Source organism: Ambystoma mexicanum, chromosome 10 (genome assembly GCF_040938575.1).
Source record: "Ambystoma mexicanum isolate Mex_15411 chromosome 10, UKY_AmexF1_1, whole genome shotgun sequence".
NCBI lineage: Eukaryota > Metazoa > Chordata > Amphibia > Caudata > Ambystomatidae > Ambystoma > Ambystoma mexicanum.
This window is the reverse complement of record NC_090932.1, coordinates 369,922,836-369,949,362: the sequence shown is the minus strand read 5'-3', so window position 1 is coordinate 369,949,362 and position 26,527 is coordinate 369,922,836.

The window sequence follows — 26,527 nt, the reverse complement described above, 5'->3', positions numbered from 1 at the left end:
AGGGAAGGGAGAGGAGGAGGTGGGTGGGGGTAGGGAGTGGAGGGGGTGGGTGGACGGGGGTAGAGAGAGGAGGGGAGGGGTGGGGGTAGGGTGAGGATGGGGGTGGGGGTAGGGTGAGGAGTGGGGGGTGGGTGGGTGTAGGGAGAGGAGGGGGTGGGTGAGTGGGGGTAGTGAGAGGACGATGTAGGTGGGGGTAGGGAGGGTAGGAGCAGTGGGTGGGGGTGGGGAGAGGGAAGTAGGTGGCTGGGGTAGGTAGAGGGTGTGGGTGAGTGGGGGTAGGGAGAGGAGGGGGCTGGGTGGGTGCAGGTAGGGAGAGGAGGGGGTGGGTGGGGGTATGGAATGCAGGCAGTGGGTGGGCTTAGGGAGAAGAGGGGTGGTGGGGGTAGGCAGAGGAGGGGCGTGGTTGGGGATAGGGAGAGGAGAGGGGTGGGTGGGTGGGTGGATGTAAAGAGAGCATGGGGATGGGCTGGTGGTAGGGAGAGGACAGGGATGGGGATGGGTGTGAGTGATTGGGGTAGGGAGAGGAGGGGGTTGGATTAGTGGGGGTAGAGACACATTCTGGAAACTGGACCGTTCTTGCTTGCCAATCGATCAGAGGATTGTGTTTCTCTAACCAAGGTATTCCTAGAATAATCTGAAACTGAGGGGCCTTGATCACATCGAACACGATCTTCTCATGGTGTCCATCTTGACTTACTAGCGTCACCTCTTGAGTGGTATGCGTTACTGGCCCGGAGGCCATCTCCGTACCATCCACCATAGTAATGACGTCCTTTACAGCCTTGGGACAAAGAGTTAGATTCATCCTCAAAACCATTTCATGATCCACATAATTGCCGATGGCACCGCTGTCGACGTAAGCTTCAATTGCATGTAATCGATCCGGATTATCAGGGCTAATGAGGACCATAGGTATCACGAAATGCGAGGTCACGGAACTGGTTTTCACGCTCGGCAAGAGGACCTCTATTCTTGTCGGGCGAGGTCGTTTCCCTGCTCAGAGTTTGTAACTTTGGTAACTGCAGCTCCTACTGCCTTCTTGGCAGGTTTCACCGGACAGTCTCGAAGAAAGTGCCCTGAGTTTCCGCAATAGAGGCATAATTGCAACTGTTTTCTCCTTTCCCGCTCCTTTTGTGTTAGAGGACCTTTCAGACCCCCTATGTGCATGGGTTCCCCGGAGTCTACTCCTTTGGAAGAAGTTGGCGGTTTGGAAAATACTCGAGCATCAAACTTGGAACGATCGGCCTTCCTGTTCTGCAGTCTGTGATCTATTTGAATGACTAAGTCTATATAGTCCGAACAATCTTGTGGGGGATTCACTACTTGGGCTAACACATCTTTGAGCTCTCCACGTAGACCTCTATAAAACAGCGTAATCCTTTTGTCCTCAGGCCATTGAGTTTCCACTATCAGTCTGTTGAAAGACGCAATATTAAGCCAAAGGTCTTGATTACCTTGTCGCAACGAAAGAAGCTCATTGTCCAAGGCCTGCCACTGTGAATGTCTTGCGAACAGTTTTTCCATACTGAGCTGAAAAGCTTGAAAATCATGGAGGACCGGATCATCTTGATTTACTAGAGGGATCGACCAGTCCCACTAAGGTACGAAAGCACGAAAGCTACTTTAGCTTGATCAGTTGGAAAGGCTGCTGGCCGGCATAAGAAATGCAACCGGCGCTGATTGATAAATACTGCAAACCTCTTTGGGTCACCAGAAAATCGTTCGGGCGGAGCCAGAGGTACATTCCCAGGTAGGTTGATCTGCACTGGATTCATAGAGGATGTAGAAGGAAGATTTCCCCCAGATGCGGGTAACGGGGTCTGTCCGTCTTGTGACTGTAGCAATTGTCTAGCGAGATCATCTGTTCGCTCCTTTGGAAATAATCAGTTCCCTTCTTAGAGCGTTCATTTCCTGACGGGCTGCATGCACTTCTGCCCTTAGTTCCCCAAGTAACTGGGCTAGCTGGTCGGTATCCGAGGTTTCCATAGCGCCTGGACAGGAGTTTTGTGGTAGGCTTTGCGTTCTGTAACGCTCACCTGATTCCCGTAGAGGCGCCGGTCTTGACTGGGCGTATACCGTATCTTCAAAGGTGATGTGTAACACACGGCTGGCTATTTGGGCTGTACCTCTGTGCACTGTATGTCTGACTCGAAGGGTAAGATGTCTTCAGATAGAAAATATGAGATTAAGGAACTGGGTTATTGAATGTCTCTCTCTTCTTCCCTTTCTCTTCTCCTGTAGAACCCCAAAGGTTAACGCTCTCACCTTAGGTAAGTGAACGCCGTGCTCTCCATCTGCCTCGGGGCAGGGTGCTGTAACCAGTTTCTTCACTGGATAAGGGGAGCAGGCCTCTTGACTTCAGAGGACTGCTGTCCGTCGTTTACTGCACGAACGGTAAGTTTTGAGTAATTCTAATGTCTTTAAAGTCTTTAGTAATGATGTTTCTTGTTTTGCAGGGTTCCGGCGATGGCGGATGACGGGCTGAAGTGAGTTGAAGATGGAGCCCGTGTGATGAATAGAAGCGCCTGGAAGCACGTAAGTAAGCGCTTGTTGCCTGCTTCACGATGCGCTCTAACTGTCTTTTTATTTTGCAGGTACAAGTTCGGAGCGGCTGCAGGGTGCCGGAATACCCACTGGGTTAGATGTGGAAAGGAGTAATGGCACGTGAGTATTAAAGTTCCCCAATGTCTTTAAACGCACCTTGTTTTGTTTTTCAGATGCGGGATGCAGCGCCGAAGGCCTCCGGAGCGTGCGAAGAGTTGGTAAGCTTTTGTCTTTCAGATGCCGGAATGCAGTGTGAAGACCTCCGGAGCGCACGAAGAGTAGGTAAGCCTTTGTCTTTCAGATGCTGGAATGCAGCGCGAGGCGTTGGTGACAGCCGATGGACCAGGTAAGTGAAGAGCTGTCACTGAAAACCGTAATGCTAACCTGTTCTTTCTTGTCTTTATAGGTGTTGCTGAAGACTGGATTAAGGATGGTAAGCCTTTTTCTTTAGGCCCAGGATCAGATGCAGAAGACACGATGAGCGTTCTGCTGCAGAGGATGCAGAATAACGCAAAGCAAGATTCATCCATCGGGTGTGGTTTAAATAGCCTCCTGTAGTGCTTAGGTGTCTCCTTCCACAGCCACGCCTAGGTAAGAAAAGAGTTCCTGCTTTCCAGAAGAGTTCCCGTGTTCTGAATCTAGGGAGTGGCTCCTGCCCCACCCAACAGGAAAAGTAGTTCCAAACAGAAGAGGATCAGAGGCTCAGCTGGCAGGCAAGTAAGCAGCATGGTCTGCTGCAGGTAAGTCCACCCAAGCATTATGAGCCCGGCGCTTCCAGCGCTGGGACTGGGCATATTTATGAGCCTGGTGCCACTGGCGCCAGGACTGGGTCCAAAAGGTCCCAATTGGGACTGGTTGGCACTCGGAACCTGGGTTATGGATCTGCTTCCAAGGGAGTTGGGAAAACCCTGACCTTTTGGAAGCAGAGATCATGACAGGTAGGGAGAGGAGGGGGTGGGTGGATGGGGGTATTGAGAGGAGGGGAGGGGTGGGGTAGGGTGAGGAGAGGGGGTGGGGGTAGGGTGAGGAGTCGGGGGTGGGTGGGTGTAGGGAGAGGAGGGGGTGGGTGGGTGGGTGTAGGGAGAGGAGGGGGTGGGTGGGTGGGTGTAGGGAGAGGAGGGGGTGGGTGGGTGGGTGTAGGGAGAGGAGGGGGTGGGTGAGTGGGGGTAGTGAGAGAAGGGTGTGGGTGAGTGGGGGTAGTGAGAGAAGGGGTGGGTGGGTGTGGGTAGGGATAGGAGGGGGTGGGTGGGTGTGGGTAGGGATAGGAGGGGGTGGGTGGGTGTATGGAAAGGAGGGGGGTCGGTGGGTGTAGGCAGAGGAGGGGTGGTTGGGGGTAGGGACAGGAGGGGGTTGGTTGGGCCATTGTAGGGAGAGGAGGGGGATGGGTGGTGGGGATAGGATGATAAGCGGATTGGTGGGGGTAGGGAGGTGAGGGGGGTGGGTGGGAGTAGGTAGAGGGAGTGGAGTTCGTGGGAGTATGGAGAGGGAGGGGTGGGTGGGGTTTATGGAGAGTGAGTGTCAGTAGGGAGAGAGGGAGTGGGTGGGGGTTGGGAGAGGAGGGGGGTGGCTGGGTGGAGGTAGGGAGAGGCAGGGGTGGGTTTGTGGGAGAAGGGAGAGGGGTTGGTTGGGTGGGGTTAGGGGAGAGGGGGGTGGGTGGGGGTAGGGAGAGGGGGTGGGTGGGTTTATATTGGGATAATAGGGGAGTGGGTGGGTGTAGGGAGAGGAAGGGAGTGGGCAGGGGTAGGAAGAGGATGGGTGGTGGGTGTGGGTAGTGAGAGGGAGGGGGTATGTGGAGGTAGAGAGGTGGGTGGGTTGGGGTAGGGAGAGGAGGGGGATGGATGGGTGGGGTTAGGGAGAGGAGGGGGTGGGGTAGGAAGAGGAAGGGGTCTGGGTGGGGTAGGGATAGGTGGGGTGGTGGGGAGAGGAGTGGTGGGTTGGGGTTGGGAGAGGAGGGGGTGGATGGGTGTAGGGAGAAGAGAAGGGGGATGGGTGGGGCAGGGAGAAAAAAGGGTGGGTGGATGGGGGTAGGGAGAGAAGGGGGTGTGGGGTTAGGGAGAGGAGGGGGTGTGTGGGTGTTACATAGAGGATGGGTTGGGTGGGGGTAGGGAGAGGGGGGTTGGCGGTGGGTGGGGGTAGGGAGAGGAGGGGGTGGGCATGTGGGGGTAGGGATAGGAGGGGAGAGGAGGGGGTGGGCAGGTGGGGGTAGGAATAGGAGGGGGTAGGTGGGTTGTGGTAGGGAAAGGCTTTGGGGGAAGAGAGAGGTGTTGGGGTGGGTGGGGTTAGGGGGAGGGGGTGGGTGGGGGTAGGGAGAGGAGAGGGGTGGGGTTTGGGAGGATGGGCGTGGGTGGGGGTAGTGAGAGGAGGGTGTAGGTGGGGGTAGGGAGAGTAGGGGTGGCTGGGTGTAGGGAGAGGAGGGGGTGGGTGGGTGGATGCAAAGGAGGGGGTGGGTGTGGGTAGGCAGAGGAGGGGGTGGTTGGGGTTAGGGATAGGAGGTGGGTGGGTGTATGGTTGTAGGGAGAGGACAGGGGGGGATGGGTGAGAGGGGGTAAGAAGAGGAGGGGGTGGATGAGTGGGGGTAGGGAGAAGAGGGGGTTTGGTGGGTGGGGGTATGTTGAGGCGGGGGGTGGATGGTGTAGGTAGAGGGGGGTGGGTGTGTGGGGGTAGGGAGAGGAGGGGGCGGGTGAGTGGGGGTAGGGTGAGGAGGGTGGGGGTCGGGAGAGGGGGTGGGTGGGTTTTGGGAAAGGAGGGGGTGGGTGGGTTTTGGGAGAGGAGGGGAGTGGGCGGTGGTAGGAAGAGGATGGGGGGTGGGTGTGGGTAGTGAGAGGGAGGGGTATGTGGGGGTAGAGAGGGGGCTGGGTGGGGTAGGGAGAGGAGGGGGGTGGGTGGGTGGGGGTAGGGAGAGGAGGGGGATGGGTGGGTGGGGTTAGGGAGAGCTGGGGGTAGTGAGAGGAGGGGGTGGGGGTAGGGAGAGGAAAGGGTATGGGTGGGGTAGGGATAGGTGCGGTGGTGGGGAGAGGAGTGGTGGGTGGGGGTAGGGAGAGGAGGAGGGTGGCTGGGTGGAGGTAGGGAGAGGAAGGGGTGGTTTGGTGGGAGAAGGGAGAGGTGTTGGGGTTGGTGGGGGGGTTAGGGGAGAGGGGGTGGGTGGGGGTAGGGAGAGGGGGTGGGTGGGGTTTTGGGAGAGGAGGGGAGTGGTTGGGTGTAGGGAGGAGGGGAGTGGGCGGGGGTCGGAAGAGGATGGGTGGTGGGTGTGGGTAGTGAGAGGGAGTGGGTATGTCGGGGTAGAGAGGGGGCTGGGTGGGGCAGGGAGAGGGGGCAGGTCTATCGAGAGGAGGTGGGTGGGTGGATGGAAAGGAGGTGGGTGGGTTGGGGTAGGGAGAGGAAGGGGATGGGTGGGTGGGGTTAGGGAGAGGAGGGGGTGGGGGTAGGGAGAGGAAGGGGTGTGGGTGGGGTAGGGATAGGTGGGGTGGTGGGGAGAGGAGTGGTTGGTGGGGAGAGGAGTGGTGGGTGGGGGTTGGGAGAGGAGGGGGTGGGTGGGTGTAGGGAGAAGAGAAGGGGGATGGGTGGGGTAGGGAGAAGAAAAGGGTGGGTGAATGGGGGTAGGGAGAGGAGGGGTGTGTGGGGTTAGGGAGAGGAGGGGGTGTGTGGGGGTTACATAGAGGATGGGTTGGGTGGGGGTAGGGAGAGGGGGGTTGGCGGTGGGTGGGGGTAGGGAGAGGAGGGGGTGGGCATGTGGGGGTAGAGATAGGAGGGGAGGGGAAGGGGTGGGCGGGTGGGGGTAGGAATAGGAGGGGGTGTGTGGCTTGTGGTAGGGATAGGCTTTGGGGGAAGAGAGAGGTGTTGGGGTGGGTGGGGTTTGGGAGAGGGGGGTGTTGGTGGGGGTAGGGAGAGTAGGGGGTGGCTTGGTGTAGGGAGAGGAGGGGGTGGGTGGGTGGATGGAAAGGAGGGGGGTGGGTGTGGGTAGGCAGAGGGGGGCGGTGGTTGGGGTTAGGGATAGGAGGTGGGTGGGTGGGTGTTTGTAGGGAGAGGACAGGGGTGGGGAGTGGGATGGGTGAGAGGGGGTAAGAAGAGGAGGGGGTGGATGAGTGGGGGTAGGGAGAAGAGGGGGTTCGGTGGGTGGGGGTAGGTTGAGGCGGGGGGTGGGTGGTGTAGGTAGAGGGGGTGGGTGTCAGGCTTTCTCAAATCTGATGTTGTCCCCGGAAGCTGCTGAACCCCCGCAGTCCCCTTTGGATGCTAACCTCTTAACTGGTATCAAACAGTTCAGTTGAGAGCACCCCCAAGGGAAAGGGGGAAAATGGGACAAAATAATAAACTTCAGGTTTTGCTCAGCTTCTTTATCTGTCAACCTGTTGGTGAAAATAACAACAAATTCACTTTAGTCACTAACCTTTGAATTCCTTGGCTCTGACTTCTCGTTATAATATTAAGTAAATAAACACGCCACCATACCTGATTATCCTCTGTGAATAACTTAGAGGACGTGTGAATTCAAATGAAGAAAACAGAAAAATAGAGTCTCAGATGCTCTTACTAATTTCTTCAATTTGGTTGTGAAAAAGCTGCTAATCTCTCTCAGTTTAATGAGTTAATCTTCAAGCAGTTCCAATGTCATTTACCCAAACAACCCGCTGGAAATATTATACATGTAGTTTGTATTGATGATTTCTAGCTGCTTCAATACCAATTCCAAAAATGACACTCTGGCTATTCAAGTTAAAATGGTTTGTTTCCTGAATATATAAAAGTGTTCATTAATTGGATCTTTTGCTGGCAAAGATGATCGCTCATAAAAGAAGCGTTCTTTTAACCAGAATATGCGCATGCGTGAAGATATTGTTTACTCCTTCTAAAATGGAAGCGCACAAAAACAAGGAAAAGAGTTCAAAAATGAAACTGGCATGGGCGCATGCGTAAATGAATAGTATTCCACTCTTCTAATATGAAGTGTTCAAACAGGAAGGAGAAAGTCCTCAGTTCCGGACACTAATCCTTGAAGAGGCAGCCCAGTGATGATCACGCGCCAGGTTAGAATGTTAGTAAATTAAACATAACGCTTCAGAGTCGCATGGCTACCACACTGTCACTTGCGCAGACAGTGTAAGATTTCTAACGCTAGTCCGACGCTAATAAAAGCACTGTTACCGAAAAAGGGTACAATACTCAATATTTTATACGGCCGAAAAAACACACGACGCTAAAATGATAAACAGACCTCCACACTCCAACTAGCCAATTGCAAAAAATGTGACGCAGTTCAGTAAATTTAAATACAGTTCTAGAAGTTCAAAAATAGATTCATGAAAGAACGAAATGAACTACTATTTTAACAAAAACTAATAAAAACAGGAACAAGTTAATTAATGGAATTAATATTTAACTCCTGCTTGAAAATCACAAAGATCCATAAAAGATAATGAATTCACTTAGCTTGCTTCTTTCTTTCACCGGAACGTTTTCTAAGTTTCTTCTTAAATCTCCAACACTTTCCAGAACCAAAATAACTAATTTTAGGCACAAGGGCCTAACTAAAGTTTTCTAAATCTTAAGAGCTTCAAACATAGGACCTTCCAGCTGGGCTTCTGACAATGAAAGGCGGTTTAGAATGTTCCAACAATGCCTTTCTGTTACTTCTGACCAATCACTGATCCTTTTGGAAGTCTCCATTTTGACTTGGGAAGCTCTCCACACTCTGCACAGAAAGTTAAGGCCCAAACCATACTTTATGTTAATCATATCCTCATTCTACCACATTCAACCAAATCCCACGAAACCTGACAGTACCCCCCCCTTAATGCCCTGTCCCAGGGCCAATTTTAGAAGGATACTTTCTATGAAATTTTGAGACTAATTGTGGTGCATGCACATTCACCTCGTCTTCCCATGTACGTTCCTCAGGTCCGAAACCTTCCCAGTCTATTAAATATTGTAGTTTCCCTCTTAACCTCCTGGAATCTACAATTCTTTTCACCACAAACTCTTCGGATGAATTCTCTAACTGAACTGGTGAAGGTGGATGTACAACTCTAGTCCCCGGAATCACAGGTTTTAATAGACTAATGTGAAAAGTTGGATGTATTTTCAAGGAAGTAGGTAGTTTTAACCGTACTGACACTGGATTGATTATCTTTTCTACTTTAAATGGACCTACAAAACGTGGAGTAAATTTGTTTTTGCCCTTAATTCTCAAATGTCTCGTCGAAAGCCAAACCAAGTCACCAACCTTATATTTAGGACCCAACCTCCTTTTTTGATCTGCAAATCTTTTGTACTTCTGTTTACTATCGAAAAGTACCCTTTTTGCTCTTTCCAAATTGTTTCTCATAGTTTTTAATCGAACCTCAACTCCAGGATTTTCTGACTCTTCAGTAATTTCAAAACTTAAAAACCGTGGGTGAAAACCTCTTCCAAGATAAAATGGAGACATGTTAATTGAATCTTTAGCACAATTATTATAAGCAAATTCGGCAAGCCAAATCAAATCCACCCATTCTTCCCCTGCCTGTAGATAACACCTCAAATACTTCTCCAGTTCTTGATTTACTCTTTCTACTTGTCCATTGGTCTCGGGATGATAACCTGATGATAAACTGACTTCCACACCCAAATCCTTACAAAAAACCCTCCAAAATCTAGAAATAAATTGAGGACCTCTATCTGAGATAATTTGATTAGGCAGACCATGCAGTCTAACTATTTCTCGCAAAAAGACTTTGGCCAAATTGTCTGCAGTAACCTCTCCCTCCATTGGAACAAAGTGAGCCTCTTTTGACAAGAGGTCCACCACAACTAGAATAGATGTACAACCCTTGTCACAAGGAAGATCTGTAATGAAGTCCAGGGAAATTGTATGCCAAGGACGAGGTGGAATAGGCAACGGCTCCAACAACCCGACTGGTTTTCCGGTTTGACTCTTCATTTGAGCGCAAATAGCACAAGTTTTTACAAAATTTAAGATGTCCTGACGCATTTTTTCCCACCAGAAGCTCCTCCTGACCAATTCTAGCGTCTTTCTAAAACCTGGGTGTCCGGACAGCATAGATTCATGACAGTCTCTTATTACTCTCTCTCTCAATTCCAAAATAGGTAAGTAAAGTTTATTTTCAAAGAACGGCAATCCTTTCTCAATTTTTCGAACCGGATCCTTTCGGACCCATTCCTCCATTTGTGCAATTGACATGGACTTTCGAACTTCTTCCTCAACATCCTCAATTTTCTGTATTCCGGCAGAAATAAAACAGCATGGATCGATAATGGATATCATCTCCTTTTCTGATTCCATCTCACTTCCAGGAAATTGACGTGATAAAGCATCAGCCTTTCCATTAAGCCTACCTGGCTTAAATGTCACTACAAAATCATAATCGGCAAAGAACAATGACCATCTTAACTGCCTTGGTGTGAGAGTCTTGGCTGATTTCAGAAAAAGCAAATTTCTATGGTCTGTTAACACAGTCACTGTATGTCTTGCTCCTTTTAAAAAATGCCTCCACTCTTCAAAAGCAAACTTGATTGCCAATAATTCTCGATCTGAGATCGTATAATTTTGTTCTGCCATAGAGAATTTTTTAGAATAGTAAGCCACTGGATGAAGTTGTCCGGTCTCTCGATGTCTCTGAGAAAGAACAGCCCCCATGGCAAGATTCGATGCATCCGCTTCTACATAAAAAGGCTGAGATGGATCTGGATGAATTAAAATAGGGGCCGAACTGAACCTTTTCTTTAATTCTTGAAATGCCTCCTCTGCCTCTGTCGACCACACAAATTTGGCACCTTTCTTTAAAAGTTTTGTTATGGGAGTAATCAATCGAGAAAATCCTTCAATAAATCTTCTATAAAAATTCGCAAAACCTAAAAAGCTTTGAATTTCTTTTACTTTCGTTGGTGTTGGCCAATCCGTGATGGCTTGAACTTTGTTCGGATTCATCTCCAATCCCTTGGGAGAAACAATGTATCCTAAAAATTCCACTGAATTAGTATGAAACTGAGATTTTTCTAATTTAGCAAACAAATGATTCTCTTTGAGTCTTTGTAGAACCTTTCCCACATGAATTTTATGCGACTCTAAATCCTGAGAATAAATCAAAATATCATCAATGTATACTACTACGAATATATCTAAAAAATCTCTTAAAATTTCATCCATAAAGAATTGAAAGGCAGCTGGAGCATTGCATAAACCAAAAGGCATCACCAAGTACTCATAAAGCCCAAATCGGGTTTTGAATGCCGTCTTCCACTCATCACCCTCCTGGACTCTCACCAGATGATAGGCACCACGTAAATCTAGTTTGGAAAAAATTGTGGCTCCCTGGACCTGATTCAAGATTTCCGAAATTAGAGGGAGAGGATACTTGTTTTTGATTGTAATTCTATTCACAGCTCTATAATCAATGCAGGTTCTGAGAGACCCATCTGGCTTTGGTACAAAAAATAATGGAGATGCGGCTGGAGATTGAGAATGACGAATAAAACCTTTAGCCAAATTTTCTGCAATGTACTCTTTAAGATAATCATTCTCCTTTTCAGTTAATGCATACACTCGACTACTTGGTAAAACCGCCCCGGGCTCCAAATCAATTTTACAGTCAAAACTCCTATGTGGAGGTAATTCTCCTGCCTCCTTTTCATCAAACACCTCCTTGTACCCTTGATAACACTCCGGAAGATGTCCTAACACCGCTCCTATATTATGTCCTGTAATACCTGCATCAGTCAGAAAAGAGGAAACTAAACCTTGTGTTTCTTCCCTCCCAGGATTACCTTTCAAAAGGCAATTTTCTAAACAGAAACTAGACTGTAATTCTACCACTCGTCTACTCCAATCAATGTGAGGATTATGCAAGGTTAGCCATGGCATGCCTAAAATTATTTTCAAAATTGGTGTATCAATTAAATCAAATGAGATTTCTTCTCTATGACCTCCAAGTAATTCCATAACCAAGACACCAGTTTCATGAGTTATAGGACCTGATGAAAGAGAAGTTCCATCTACAGCCCGAACTTGTTCCACAACTTCCTTCCTCACTAGTGGTATTCCCAATGCCTTAGCTACTCCCCAATCCATAAAGTTCCCGGTGGCTCCTGAATCAATCACTACCGGTCCATACCCTTTCTTTTCCTCCTTCAAATACAAGGATACATTTACAGTTATATGTGGAACCGCTGACTGAACTGTATTTGCAACCTGCTGTGCTTTTCCTCCGGCTGATGAAAATTTTTTGGGTGTAAAGGGACAATTTCCTAAAAAATGACCGCCCCTACCACAATATAAACACAAATTATTCTCACGCCTCCTAGTTTTTTCCTCTTTTGATAAAGGACCTTTTATTCTAATTTGTTGATCATTCACCCTTGGTTTCACTTCTTTACTACCCACCTCAAGCTTTGAACGCTCTCCTCTAATGACTGACCTCACCTCCCCCTGAGTACAACGACGCCTTTCTGCTTTCCTTTCACTTATACGATAGTCCAACTGAACTACTAAATCAATCAATTCCTCACAAGAAGAAGGGCGTTGGACTACACTGGACAAGGCATCCTTCAACTCCTCCTTGAGGCCTCTATAAAAAAGAGAAGACCTCTTCTCTGCTGGCCACTGGGATTCTAAAACCAAAGACCTAAACTGTGTGATATATGTAACCAAGTCTCTGTTTCCTTGACGCAAATCTAATAATTCACCATCAATTTCTAAGGACAGTTGTCTTTTATCAAACATTTTCTTAAATTCTTCCATAAAAAGAGAAACATTTTTTAAAGATAAACTCTTCTGCCTGACCAATAAACCTGCCCAAGTAGAAGCCTCTCCAGATAAATAAGACATCATAAAAGTAACTTTGGAAGCATCAGAAGGAAATAGTTCGGGCCTACTAAGAAAGTGCAACTCACATTGGGTTACAAATGTCTGAAATTTACTTGAATCTCCGTAGTAACGCTCTGGAGCTGCCAAAGGTACTGGCATAACTAATGCCCTAAAACCTCCCTCTGCCCCATCACCTCTACCCACACCTCTCTCCTCACCAACCCTTACCAATTCCGGGGGAAATTCTTCTCTCCCAATTCCCTGCGTCTGTGCCATCTTTTCACTTAACTCATCTACTCTTTGTCCTAATTTTTTATTCTCTTGATATGCCACCTTTAATTCTTCCTGTAATTCCCTCACTAAAACACTTAACGCTTCCATTGAGAACTCGGGGTTCATGACAGCTTAGGAGGACTATTTTTTCTGGCCTTTCATACTGTCAGGCTTTCTCAAATCTGATGTTGTCCCCGGAAGCTGCTGAACCCCCGCAGTCCCCTTTGGATGCTAACCTCTTAACTGGTATCAAACAGTTCAGTTGAGAGCACCCCCAAGGGAAAGGGGGAAAATGGGACAAAATAATAAACTTCAGGTTTTGCTCAGCTTCTTTATCTGTCAACCTGTTGGTGAAAATAACAACAAATTCACTTTAGTCACTAACCTTTGAATTCCTTGGCTCTGACTTCTCGTTATAATATTAAGTAAATAAACACGCCACCATACCTGATTATCCTCTGTGAATAACTTAGAGGACGTGTGAATTCAAATGAAGAAAACAGAAAAATAGAGTCTCAGATGCTCTTACTAATTTCTTCAATTTGGTTGTGAAAAAGCTGCTAATCTCTCTCAGTTTAATGAGTTAATCTTCAAGCAGTTCCAATGTCATTTACCCAAACAACCCGCTGGAAATATTATACATGTAGTTTGTATTGATGATTTCTAGCTGCTTCAATACCAATTCCAAAAATGACACTCTGGCTATTCAAGTTAAAATGGTTTGTTTCCTGAATATATAAAAGTGTTCATTAATTGGATCTTTTGCTGGCAAAGATGATCGCTCATAAAAGAAGCGTTCTTTTAACCAGAATATGCGCATGCGTGAAGATATTGTTTACTCCTTCTAAAATGGAAGCGCACAAAAACAAGGAAAAGAGTTCAAAAATGAAACTGGCATGGGCGCATGCGTAAATGAATAGTATTCCACTCTTCTAATATGAAGTGTTCAAACAGGAAGGAGAAAGTCCTCAGTTCCGGACACTAATCCTTGAAGAGGCAGCCCAGTGATGATCACGCGCCAGGTTAGAATGTTAGTAAATTAAACATAACGCTTCAGAGTCGCATGGCTACCACACTGTCACTTGCGCAGACAGTGTAAGATTTCTAACGCTAGTCCGACGCTAATAAAAGCACTGTTACCGAAAAAGGGTACAATACTCAATATTTTATACGGCCGAAAAAACACACGACGCTAAAATGATAAACAGACCTCCACACTCCAACTAGCCAATTGCAAAAAATGTGACGCAGTTCAGTAAATTTAAATACAGTTCTAGAAGTTCAAAAATAGATTCATGAAAGAACGAAATGAACTACTATTTTAACAAAAACTAATAAAAACAGGAACAAGTTAATTAATGGAATTAATATTTAACTCCTGCTTGAAAATCACAAAGATCCATAAAAGATAATGAATTCACTTAGCTTGCTTCTTTCTTTCACCGGAACGTTTTCTAAGTTTCTTCTTAAATCTCCAACACTTTCCAGAACCAAAATAACTAATTTTAGGCACAAGGGCCTAACTAAAGTTTTCTAAATCTTAAGAGCTTCAAACATAGGACCTTCCAGCTGGGCTTCTGACAATGAAAGGCGGTTTAGAATGTTCCAACAATGCCTTTCTGTTACTTCTGACCAATCACTGATCCTTTTGGAAGTCTCCATTTTGACTTGGGAAGCTCTCCACACTCTGCACAGAAAGTTAAGGCCCAAACCATACTTTATGTTAATCATATCCTCATTCTACCACATTCAACCAAATCCCACGAAACCTGACAGTGGGTGTGTGGGGGTAGGGAGAGGAGGGGGTGGAGGGGGTGGATGAGTGGGGGTAGGGAGAAGAGGGGGTTCGGTGGGTGGGGGTAGGTTGAGGCGGGGGTGGGTGGTGTAGGTAGAGGGGGGTGGGTGTGTGGGGTAGGGAGAGGAGCGGGTGGGTGAGTGGGGGTAGGGTGAGGAGGGTGGTGGTGGGGGTAGGGAGAGGAGGGTGGTGGGTGGGGGTAGGGAGAGCAGGACTGGTGGGTGGGGTAGGGAGATGATGAGGTGGGTGGGGGTAGGGAGAAGAGGGGGGTGGGTGGGAGTATGGAGAGGAGGGTGTGGGTGGGGGTAGGTAGAGGGGGGTGGGTGAATAGGGGTAGGGAGAGGAGGGGTGGTGGGTTTTTGGGGGTAGAGACAGTTGGGGGGTAGGTGAGTGGGGGTAGGGAGAGGAGGGGGTGTGGGTGGAGGTAGGGAGAGGAGGGGGCGAGTGGGGGTAAGGAGAGGAGGGGGTGGGTGGGAGTAGGAGAGTAGGGGTGTGGGTGGGTGGGAGTAGGGGAGGAGGGGGGTGGGTGGGGTTAGGGATTGTAGGGGCTGTTGGTGTGGGTAGGGATAGGTGGGGGGTTGGGGAGAGGTGTGGTGGGTGGGGGTAGGGAGAGGAGGGGGTGGGTGGGGGTAGGGAGAAGGGGGTGGGTTGGGGTAGGGAGAGAAGGGGGGTTGGTGGGTGGGGGTAGGGAGAGGAGGTGGGTGGGTGGGGGTATGGAATGCAGGCAGTGGGTGGGTTTATGGAGAAGAGGGGGTGGTGGGGGTAGGCAGAGGAGGGGCGTGGTTGGGGATAGGGAGAGGAACGGGTGGGTGGGTGTAAAGAGAGCAGGGGGGATGGGGGTGGTGGTAGGGAGAGGACAGGGATGGGTGTGAGTGATTGGGGTAGGGAGAGGACAGGGATGGGTGTGAGTGATTGGGGTAGGGAGAGGAGGGGGGTGGATGAGTGGGGGTAGGATATTTAAGCTGAGGAGAGGGGATGGTTAGGTGGGGTAGGGATAGGATGGGGTGTAGGTGGGTGGGAGTAGGCAGAGGGAGGGGGTGTGGGTGGGGGTAGGGAGAGGAGGTGGGTGGGGTAGGTATATGAGGTGGGGTGGATGGGGGTAGGGAGAAGAGGGGGTGGGTCAATGGGTGGGTGGGTCCGTCAGTAGGGAGAGGGAGGGGATGTGTGGGTGGGGGTAGGAAGAGGAGGGGGTTAGGTGGGGAAGAGAAAGGAGAGGGGGGGCAGAGGAAGGGTGGGTGGGGGTAGGGAGAAGAGGGGTAGGTCGGTGTAGTGAGAGGAGAGGTGGGTGGGGGTAGGGAGAGGAGGGGGTGGTGGGGGTTGTAGGGAGAGCATGGGTGGTGGGTGGGGGTAAGAAGAGAATGGGGTAGGTGAGTGGGGGAGGGAATGGAGGGGGAATGGGTGGGTGTGGGTAGGGAGAGGAGGGGGGTTGGGCGGGGGTAGGGAGAGGAGGGGGCTGGGTGGGTGCAGGTAGGGAGAGGAGGGGGTGGGTGGGGGTATGGAATGCAGGCAGTGGGTGGGGTTTAGGGAGAAGATGGGGTGGTGGGGGTAGGCAGAGGAGGGGCGTGGTTGGGGAGAGGGAGAGGAACGGGTGGGTGGGTGTAAAGAGAGCAGGGGGGATGGGGATGGTGGTAGGGAGAGGACAGGGATGGGGGTGTGTAATTGGGGTAGGGAGAGGACAGGGATGGGTGTGAGTGATTTGGGTAGGGAGAGGAGGGGCTGGATGATTGGGGGTAGGATATTTAGGCTGAGGGGAGGGGGTGGTTAGGTGGGGTAGGGATAGGATGGGGTGTAGGTGGGTGGGAGTAGGCAGAGGGAGGGGGTGTGGGTGGGGGTAGGGAGAGGAGGTGGGTGGGGTAGGTATATGAGGTGGGGTGGATGGAGGTAGGGAGAAGAGGGGGTGGGTCAATGGGTGGGTGGGTCCGTCAGTAGGGAGAGGGAGGGGATGTGTGGGTGGGGGTAGGAAGAGGAGGGGGTTAGGTGGGGAAGAGAAAGGAGAGGGGGGGCAGAGGAAGAGTGGGTGGGGGTAGGGAGAAGAGGGGTAGGTCGGTGTAGTGAGAGGAGAGGTGGGTGGGGGTAGGGAGAGGAGGGGGTGGTGGGGGTTGTAGGGAGAGCATGGGTGGTGGGTGGGGGTAAGAAGAGAATGGGGGTAGGTGAGTGGGGGAGGGAATGGAGGGGGAATGGGTGGGTGTGGGTAGGGAGAGGAGGGGGGTTGGGCGGGGGTAGGGAGAGGAGGGGGCTGGGTGGGTGCAGGTAGGGAGAGGAGGGGGGTGGGTGGGGGTATGGAAGGCAGGCAGTGGGTGGGTTTAGGGAGAAGATGGGGTGGTGGGGGTAGGCAGAGGAGGGGCGTGGTTGGGGATAGGGAGAGGAACGGGTGGGTGGGTGTAAAGAGAGCAGGGGGGATGGGGATGGTGGTAGGGAGAGGACAGGGATGGGGGTGTGTAATTGGGGTAGGGAGAGGACAGGGATGGGTGTGAGTGATTGGGGTAGGGAGAGGAGGGGCTGGATGAGTGGGGGTAGGATATTTAGGCTGAGGGGAGGGGGTGGTTAGGTGGGGTAGGGATAGGACGGGGCGTGGGTGGGTGGGAGTAGGCAAAGGGAGTGGGTGTGGGTAGGGAGAGGAGGTGGGTGGGTGGGGGTAGGTATATGAAGTGGCGTGGGTGGGGGTAGGTATATGAGGTGGCGTGGGTGGGGGTAGTGAGGGGAGAGGAGGTGGGTGGGAGTAGGGGGAGGAAACGAGTGGGTGGGTGGTTGTAGGGAGTGGGTGGGGGTGGCAGGTGGATGGGGATAAGGAGAGGAGGGGGGTGGGTGGGGTGTGGAGAGGAGATGGTGGGTCTATGGGGGTAGGGAGAAGAGGCAGTGGGTCGATGGGGGTAGGGAGAAGAGGGGGTGGGTCAATGGGTGGGTTGTTCCATCAGTAGGGAGAGGGAGGGGATGTGTGGGTGGGGGTAGGAAGTGGAGGGGGTTGGGTGGGGGAAGAGAGAGGAGAGGGGGTGAGCAGAGGAAGGGTGGGTGGGGGTAGGGAGAGGAGGGGTAGGTGGGTGTAGTGAGAGGAGGGGTAGGTGGGTGTAGTGAGAGGAGAGGTGGGTGTAGTGAGAGGAGGGGTGGGAGGGTGGGGGTAGCGAGAGGAGGGGTGGGAGGGTGGCAGTTGTAGGGAGGGCATGGGTGGTGGGTGGTTGTAAGAAGAGAATGGCGGTATGTGAGTGGGGGGAGGGAATGGAGGGGGAATGGGTGGATGTTGGTAGGGAGAGGAGAGGGGTTGGGGGGTAGGGAAAGGAGGGGGTGGGTGGGGGTTGGGGGAGTGGAGGGGGTGACTGCATGGGGGTAGGGAGAGGGATGTGGGGTAGGTGGGGGTATGGAGAGGGAGTGGGGGGTAGGGACGGGTGTGGTTGGGCAATGAGAGGAGGGTGGTGGGTGGGTGGGGGAGGGAGAGGGTGGGAGGTTTGGGTGGTAGAGATATGGAGAGGAGTGGATGGGTGGGTGGGGGTAGGGAGAGGAGGGGGTGGGTGGTGTGTCGGGGTAGGGAGAGGAGGGAGTGGGTGGATGGGGGTAGTGAGAGGAGGGGAGGGGTGGGGTAGGGTGAGGAAGGGAGGGTGGGCTAGGGTGAGGAGTGGGGGGTGGGTGGGTGGGGGTAGTGAGAGGAAGGTGTGGGTGGGGGTAGGGAGAAAAGGGGGTGGGTGGGTGGGTGGGGGTAGGGAGAGGAGGGGGTGGGTGGGTGGATGGAAAGGAGGGGGGTGGGTGGATGGAAAGGAGGGGGGTGGGTGGGGGTAGGCAGAGGAGGGGGTGGTTGGGGGTAGCAACAGGAGGGGTTTGGGTGGGACATTGTAGGGAGAGGAGGGGGTGGGTGGTGGGGATAGGATGATGAGGGGATCGGTTGGGGTAGGTAGAGGAGGGGGGTGGGTGGGTGGGGGTAGGTAGAGGAGGGGGGGTGGGGGTAGGGGGAGGGAGTGGAGTGGTTGGGAGTAGGGGGAGGGATGGGGTGGGTGGGGTTTATTGAGAGTGGGTGTCGGTAGGGAGAGAGGGGGTGGGTGGAGGTAGGGAGGGCAGGGGGGTGGCTGGGTGGTGGTGGGAGAGGCAGGGGTGGGTTGGTGGGAGAAGGGAGAGGGGTTGGGGTGGGTGGGTGGGGTTAGGGAGAGGTGGGTGGGTGGGGATAGGGAGAGGTGGTGGGTGGGGGTTTGGGAAAGGACGGGGTCGGTGTGGTTTAGGAGGGGAGTGGGTGGGGGTAGGGAGAGGAGGGGAGTGGGCGGTGGTAGGAAGAGGATGGGTGGTGGGTGTGGGTAGGGAGAGGGAGGGGGTAGGTGGGGGTAGAGAGGGGGCTGGGTGAGGTAGGGAGAGGAGGGGGATGGGTGAGTGGGGGTAAGGAGAGGAAGGGGTGGGTGGGAGTAGGACAGGAGGGGGTGGGTGGGGTTTGGGAGAGGAGGGGGGTGGTGGTAGGGAAAGGAAGGGGTGTGGGTGGGTAGGGATAGGTGGGGTGGTGGGGAGAGGAGTGGTGGCTGGGCGTTGGGAGAGGAGTGGTGGTGGGTGTAGGGAGAGGAGGGTGTGGGTGGGTGTAGGGAGAAGAGAAGGGGGATGGGTGGGGTAGGGTGAAGAACAGGGTGGGTGGATGAGGATAGGGAGAGGAGGGGGTTTGTGGGGTTAGGGAGAGGAGGGGGTGTGTGGGAGTTACATAGAGGATGGGTTGGGTGGGGGTAGGGAGAGGGGGGTTGGCAGTGGGTGGGGGTAGGGAGAGGGGGGTTGGCGGTGGGTGGGGGTAGGGAGAGGAGGGGGTGGGCGGGTGGGGGTAGGGAGAGGAGGGGGTGGGGCTTGTGGGGGCAGGGATAGGAGGGGAGAGGAGGGGGTGAGGGGGTGGGCGGGTGGGGGTAGGAATACGAGGGGGTGGGCAGGTGGGGGTAGGAACAGGAAGGGGCTCACAGGTGGCGGGTAGGGGGTAGTGAGAGGAGGGTGTGGGTGGGGGTAGGGAGAAGAGGGTGTGTGTTGGGGTAGGGAGAGAAGGGGGTTGGTGGGTGGGGCTAGGGAGGAGGGGGTGGGTGGGTGGATGGAAAGGAGGGGGGTGGGTGGGGGTAGGCAGAGGAGGGGGTGGTTGGGGTAGGCAGAGGAGTGGGTGGTTGGGGGTAGGGACAGGAGGGGGTGGTTGGGGGTAGGGACAGGAGGGGGTTGGGTGGGCCATTGCAGGAAGAGGAGGGGGTGGGTGGTGGGGATAGGATGATGAGGGGATCAGTGGGGGTAGGTAGAGGAGGGGGGTGGGTGGGGGTAGGTAGAGGGAGTGGAGTGGTTGGGAGTAGGGAGAGGGAGGGGGTGGGTGGGAGTAGGGAGAGGTGGGGTGGGTGGGATTGGTAGGCAGAGGAGGGGGTGGGTACATTGGGTAGGGATGGGGGGGGTCAGTGGGTGGGGGTAGGGAGAGGAGGGGTGGGTGGGGGTTGGAGGAGAGGAGGGGGCGACTGCGTGGGGGTAGGGTGTGGGATGTGGAGTAGGTGGGGGTATGGAGAGGGAGTGGGTGGGGGTAGGGACAGGTGTGGTTGGGGGCAATGAGTGGAGGGTGGTGGGTGGGTGGGGGAGGAAGAGGGTGGGAGGTTTGGGTGGTAGAGATACAGAGAGGAGGGGATGGGTGGGTTGGGGTTGGGAGAGGAGGGGGTGGGTAGTGAGTCGGGGTAGGGAGAGGAGGGAGTGGGTGGATGGGGTAGTGAGAGGAGGGGAGTGGTGAGGTAGGGTGAGGAATGGGGTGTGGGGGTAGGGTGAGGAGTGGGGGGAGGGTGGGTGTAGGGAGAGCAGGGGGGAGGGTGGGTGTAGGGAGAGCAGGGGGGAGGGTGAGTGGGAGTAGTGAGAGGAGGGTGTGGGTAGGGAGAAGAGGGTGTCGGTAGGGTGAAGAGGGTGTCGGTAGGGTGAAGAGGGTGTGGCTTGGGGTAGGGAGAGAAGGGGGTGGGTGGGTGGATGGAAAGGAGGGGGTGGGTGGGGGTAGGCAGAAGAGGGGGTGGTTGGGGGTAGGGACAGGAAGGGGTTGGGTGGGCCATTGTAGGGAGAGGAGGGGGTGGGTGGTGGGGATAGGATGATGAGGGGATCGGTGAGGGTAGGTAGAGGAGGGGGGTGGGTGGGTGGGAGTAGGTAGAGGGAGTGGAGTGGTTGGGAGTAGGGAGAGGGAGGGGGTGGGTGGGGTTTATGGAGAGTGGGTGTCGGTAGGGAGAGAGGGGGTGGGTGGGGGTAGGGAGAGCAGGGGGGTGGCTGGGTGGAGGTGGGAGAGGCAGGGGTGGGTTGGTGGGAGAAGGGAGAGGGGGGTGGGTGGGGTTAGGGAGAGGGGGTGGGTGGGGTTTGGAAAAGGAGGGGAGTGGGTGGGGTTTTGGGAGGGGAGTGGGTGGGGGTAGGAAGAGGAGGGGAGTGGGCGGGGGTAGGAAGAGGAGGGGAGTGGGCGGGGGTAGGAAGAGGATGGGTGGTGGGTGTGGGTAGGGAGAGGGAGGGGGTAGGTGGGGGTACAGAGGGGGCTGGGTGAGGTAGGGAGAGGGGAATGGGTGAGTGTGGATAAGGAGAGGAGGGGTGGGTGGGAGTAGGACAGGAGGGGGTGGGTGGGGTTAGGGAGAGGAGGGGGTGGGGTAGGGAGAGGAGGGGGGTGGGGGTAGGGAGAGGAAGGGGTGTGGGTGGGGTAGGGATAGGTGGGGTGGTGGGGAGAGGAGTGGTGGGTGGGCGTTGGGAGAGGAGGGTGTGGGTGGGTGTAGGGAGAGGAGGGTGTGGGTGGGTGTAGGGAGAGGAGGGTGTGGGTGGGTGTAGGGAGAAGAGAAGGGGGATGGGTGGGGTAGGGAGAAGATCAGGGTGGGTGGGTGAGGGTAGGGAGAGGAGGGAGTTTGTGGGGTAGGGAGAGGAGAGGGTGTGTGGGGGTTACATAGAGGATGGGTTGGGTGGGGGTAGGGAGAGGGGGGTTGGCGGTGGGTGGGGGTAGGGAGAGGGGAGTTGGCGGTGGGTGGGGGTAGGGAGGGGAGGGGGTGGGTGGTGGGGGTAGGGAGAGGAGGGGGTGGGCATGTGGGGGTAGGGCTAGGAGGGGAGAGGGGGGCTGGGCGGGTGGGGGTAGGAATAGGAGCAGGGTGGGCAGGTGGGGGTAGGAAGAGGAAGGGGCTGGCGGGTTGGGTTAGGGGGTATGGAGAGGAGGGGGTGTGTGGGAGTAGAGAGAGGAGGGGTGGGTGGGAGGGGTAGGGAGAGGAGGGGGGTGGGTACATGGGGTAGGGAGAGGAGGGGGGTGGGTACATGGGGTAGGGAGAGGAGGGGGTCAGTGGGTGTGGGTAGAGAGAGGTATGGGGTGGGGAGGAGGGGGGTGGGTGGGAGTAGGGAGGCGGGTGGGTGGGTGTAGGGAGAGGAGGCGGTGGGTGGGGTTAGGGAGAGGAGGGCGGTGGGTGGGGTTAGGGAGAGAAGGGGGTGGGTGGGTGTGTGTAGGGAGAGGAGGGGGTGTGGGTGGGTGGCAGTATGGAGAAGAGGGTGGTTGGGGTAGGGAGAGGAGGGTGGTGGGTGGTGGTTGGGGTGGATAGGAGGGAGGTCGGGTTGGTGGGGGTAGGGCGAGAATGGGGGTGGGTGGATGTGTTTAGGGAGAGGAGGGGGTGTGGGTGGGGTGGGGTAGACAGAGGAGGGGGTGCGTAGGGCTAGGGACGGGAGAGAGGGTGGGGTGGCTAGGGAGAGGAGGGGGTGGTGGGGGTAGGGAGAGGAGGGGAAGTGGGTGGGGGTAGGGAGAGGGTGAGGTGGGGTGGGTTGGAGTAGTTGGTGGTCGGCAGAGGAGCTGGGGTGGGGGTAGGGAGAGGAGGAGGTGTGGGTGGGTGGGGATAAGGAGAGGAGCAGGGGTGGATGGGTGGGGGTATGGAGAGTGGGTGTCAGTAGGGAGAGGAGGGGGGTGGGTGGGGGTAGGGAGAAGAGGGGGTGGGTGGGATTTGGTAGGGAGAGGCTTTGGGGGAAGAGAGAGGTGTTGAGTTGGTTGGTTGTGGTTAGGGAGAGGAGGTGGGTGGGGGTAGGGAGAGGAGGGGGTGGGGGTTGGGAGGAGGGTGGTGGGTGGATGGGTTTTGGGAGAGGAGGGGGTGGGTGAGGGTAGGAAGAGGATGGGTGGTGGGTGTGGGTAGGGAGGGGGTAGGTGGGGGTAGAGAGGGGGGTGGTTGTGGTACGGAGAGGAGGGGGATGGGTGAGTGGGCGTAAGAGGAGGGGGTGGATGAGTGGGTAGGGAGAAGAGAGGGTTGGGTGGGTGGGGGTAGGTAGAGGCGGGGGTGGGTGGTGTAGGTAGAGGGGGTGAGTGTGTGGGGGTAGGGTGAGGAGGGTGGTGGGGGTATGGAGAGGAGGGTGGTGGGTGGGGGTAGGGTGAGCAGGGCTGGTGGGTGGGGTAGGGAGATGATGGGGGTGGGTGGAGGTAGGGAGAAGAGGGGGGTCGGTGGGAGTATGGAGAGGAGGGTGTGTGGGGGTAGGTAGAGGGGGGTGGGTGAGTAGGGGTAGGGAGAAGAGGGGTAGTGTGAGGGTGGGGCTAGAGACAGTTGCGGGGTAGGTGAGTGGGGGTAGGGAGAGGAGGGGGTTTTGGATTGTGGGGGTAGGGAGAGGAGGGGGTGAGTGGGGGTAAGGAGAAGAGGGGGTGGGTGGGAGTAGGAGAGTAGGGGTGTGGGTGGGTGGGAGTAGGGGAGGAGGGGGGTTGGTGGGGTTAGGGATTGGAGGGGGTGTGGGTTTGGGTAGGGATAGGTGGGGGATTGGGGAGAGGTGTGGTGGGTGGGGGTAGGGAGAGGAGGGGGTGGGTGGGGGTAGAGAGAAGGGGGTGGGTTGGGGTAGGTAGAGAAGGGGGGGTTGGTGGGTGGGGGTAGGGAGAGGAGGGGGGTTGGTGGGGGTATGGAATGCAGGCAGTGGGTGGGTTTAGGGAAAAGAGGGGGTGGTGGGTGTAGGCAGAGGAGGGGTGTGGTTGGGGATAGGGAGAGGAGAGGGATGGGGGGGTGTAAAGATAGCAGGGGGGATGAGGGTGTGGTAGGGAGAGGACAGGGATGGGTGTGAGTGATTGGGGTAGGGAGAGGACAGGGATGGGTGTGAGTGATTGGGGTAGGGAGAGGAGGGGGGTGGATGAGTGGGGGTAGGATATTTAGGCTGAGGAGAGTGGGTGGTTAGGTGGGGTAGGGATAGGACGGGGCATGGGTGGGTGGGAGTAGGCAGAGGAAGGGGGTGTGGGTGGGGGTAGGGAGAGGAGGTGGGTGGGTGGGGGTAGGTCTATGAGGTGTGGTGGGTGGGGATAGTGAGGGGAGATGAGGTGGGTGAGGCTAGGGTGAGGAAACGAGTGGGTGGGTGGTGGTAGGGAGGGGGTGGGGGTGGCAGGTGGATGGGGATAGGGAGAGGAGGGGTAGGTGGGTCGATGGGGGTAGGGAGAAGAGGGGGTGGGTCAATGGGTGGGTGGGTCCGTCAGTAGAGAGAGGGAGGGGATGTGTGGGTGGGGGTAAGGAGAGGAGGGGGTGGGTGGGAGTAGGAGAGGAGGGGGTGGGTGGGGTTAGGGAGAGGAGGTGGCTGGGGTAAGGAAGAGGAAGAGGCGTGGGTGGGGTAGGGATAGGTGGAGTGGTGGGGAGAGGAGTGGTGGGTGGGGGTTGGGAGAGGAGTGGTGGGTGGGTGGGTGGGTGGGTGGGTGTAGGGAGAAGAGAAGGGGGATGGACGGGGTAGGGAGAAGAACAGAGTGGGTGGATGGGGGTAGGGAGAGGAGGGGGTGTGTGGGGTTAGCGAGGAGGGGTGTGTGGGTGTTACATAGAGGATGGGTTGGGGGTAGGGAGAGGGGGGTTTGTGGTGGGTGGGGGTAGGGAGAGGGGGGTTGGTGGTGGGTGGGGGTAGGGAGAGGAGGGGGTGGCCAGGTGGGGTTAGGGAGAGGAGTTGGTGGGCATGTGGGGGTAGGGTTACAAGGCGAGAGGAGGGGTGGGCAGGTGGGGGTAGGAATAGGAGGGGGCGGGCAGGTGGGGGTAGAAGAGGAAGGGGCTGGCGGATGGGGGTAGAGGGTAGGGAGAGGTGGGGGGATGTGGGAGTAGGGAGAGGTGGGGTGGGTGGGAGTGGTAGGGAGCAGAGGGCGGTGGGTACATGGGGTAGGGATAGGAGGGGGTCAGTGGGTGTGGGTAGGGAGAGGTAGGGGGTGGGCAGGAGGGGGGTGGTTGGGAGTATGGAGGAGGGTGGCTGGGTGTAGGGAGAGGAGGGCGTTGGGTGGGTGGGGTTAGGGAGAGGAGGGGGGTGGGTGGGTGTAGGGGGAGGAGGCAGTGTGGGTGGGTGGTGGTAGGGAGAAGAGGGGTGGTTGGAGTAGGGAGAGGAGGGGGTGGATGATGGTTGGGGGTAGGGAGAGGAGAGAGGTTGGGTTGGTGGGGGTAGGGAGAGAAGGGGGGTGGGTGGATGTGTTTAGGAAGAGGAGGGGGTGTGGGTGCGTGGAGGTAGGGAGAATTGTAGACAGAGGAGGGGGTGGGTAGGGCTAGGGATGGGAGAGAGGGTGGGTGGGATAGGGAGAGGAGGGGGTGGGTGGGGGTAGGGAGGGGCGGGGAAGTGGGTGGGGGTAGGGAGAGGGTGAGGTGGGGTGGGTTGGAGTAGGTGGTGGTAGGCAGAGGAGCTGGGGTGGGGGTAGGGAGAGGAGCAGGTGTGGGTGGGTGGGGATAAGGAGAGGAGCAGGGGTGGATGGGTGGGGGTATGTAGAGTGGGTGTCGGTAGGGAGAGGAGGGGGGTGGGTGGGGGTAAGGATAGGAGGTGGTGGGTGGGTTTTGGTAGGGAGAGGCTTTTGGGGAAGGGAGAGGTGTTGGGGTGGGTGGGTGGGGTTAGGGAGAGGGGGTTGGTGGGGGTAGGGAGAGGAAGGGTATGGGGGTTGGGAGGAGGGGGGTGGGTGGATGGGTTTTGGGAAAGGAGGGGGGTGGGTGGGGGTAGGAAGAGGATGGGTGGAGGGTGTGGGTAGGGAGGGGGCAGGTGGGGGTAGAGAGGGGGGTGATTGCGGTAGGGAGAGGGGGCAGGAGTAGCGAGAGGAGGGGGTGTGTTGTGGTAGGGAGAGGAGGGGATGGGTGTGTGGGCGTAAGGAGAAGATGGGGTGGGTGGGAGTAGGAGATTAGGGTGTTGGATGGAGGGGGCAGGGAGACAGAAGGGGGTGGGTGGGTGTAGGGAGAGGAAGGGTTGTGGGTGGGGTAGGGATAGGTGGGGGGTGAGGAGAGGAGTGGTGGGTGGGGGTTGGGAGAGGAGGGGTGGCGGTTTACGAGAGGTTGGGGGTGGGTGGGGGTAGGGAGAGAAGGAGGGTTGGGTGGGGGTAGGGAGAGGAGGGGGTCAGTGGGGGTAGGTAGAGGAGGGGTTAGGTGGGTGTAGGGAGAACAGGGGGGTGGGTGGGTGTAGGGAGCAGGGGGTGTGGGTGGGAGTAGGGAGAGCAGGGGTGGGGGTTGGGGAGAGGGAGAGGAGGGGGGTGGGCGAGTGGGGATAGGGAGAGGAGGGGTGGGTGTGAGGGGGTAGGGAGAGGGAGGGGGTGGGGTCGGGGTAGGGAGAGGAGGGTGTAAGAAGAGGAGAAGGAGTAGGTGGCTTGGGTAGGGAGAGGAGCAGGGGTGGGTGGGTGGGGGTAGGGAGAGTTGGGGGTGGGTGAAGGTAGAGGCGTGGTGTGGGTGGGGGTAGGGAGAGGACTAGGGTGGGTGGAAGTAGGGAGTGGGAGGGGGTGGGTAGGGGTAATCAGAGGGGGGTGGGTTGGGGTAGGGAGACGAGGGTGTAGGGAGAGGACAAGGGGTACGTGGATGAGGTAGGGAGAGGAGCAGGGGTGGGTGGGTGGTGGTAGAGAGAGGAGGGGCTGGGGGTAGGGAGTGGGGGGTGGGGAAAGGATAACTGGGTGGGGGTAGGGAGAGGAGGGGGCAGGCGGGGGTAGGGAGAGGAGAGGGGTGGGTGGGTGTAGGGAGAGGATGAGGTGGGTGGGGGTAGGGGGAGGAGGTAATTTGAGTGGGTGGGGGTAGGGAGAGGAGAGAGGAAGGGAGAGGAGGGGGTTTTGTGGGGGTAGGGAGAGGGGTGGGGAGGTGGGGTAGGGGGAGGTGTTTGATAGGGTGAGGAGGGGTGGATGGGTGGAGCTAGGGAGGGGAGAGGAGGTGGGTGGCGTTAGGGAGAGGAGGGTGGTGGGTGGGGGTAGGGAGAGGAGGGGGGTGCTTGGGTGGGGGTGGTGG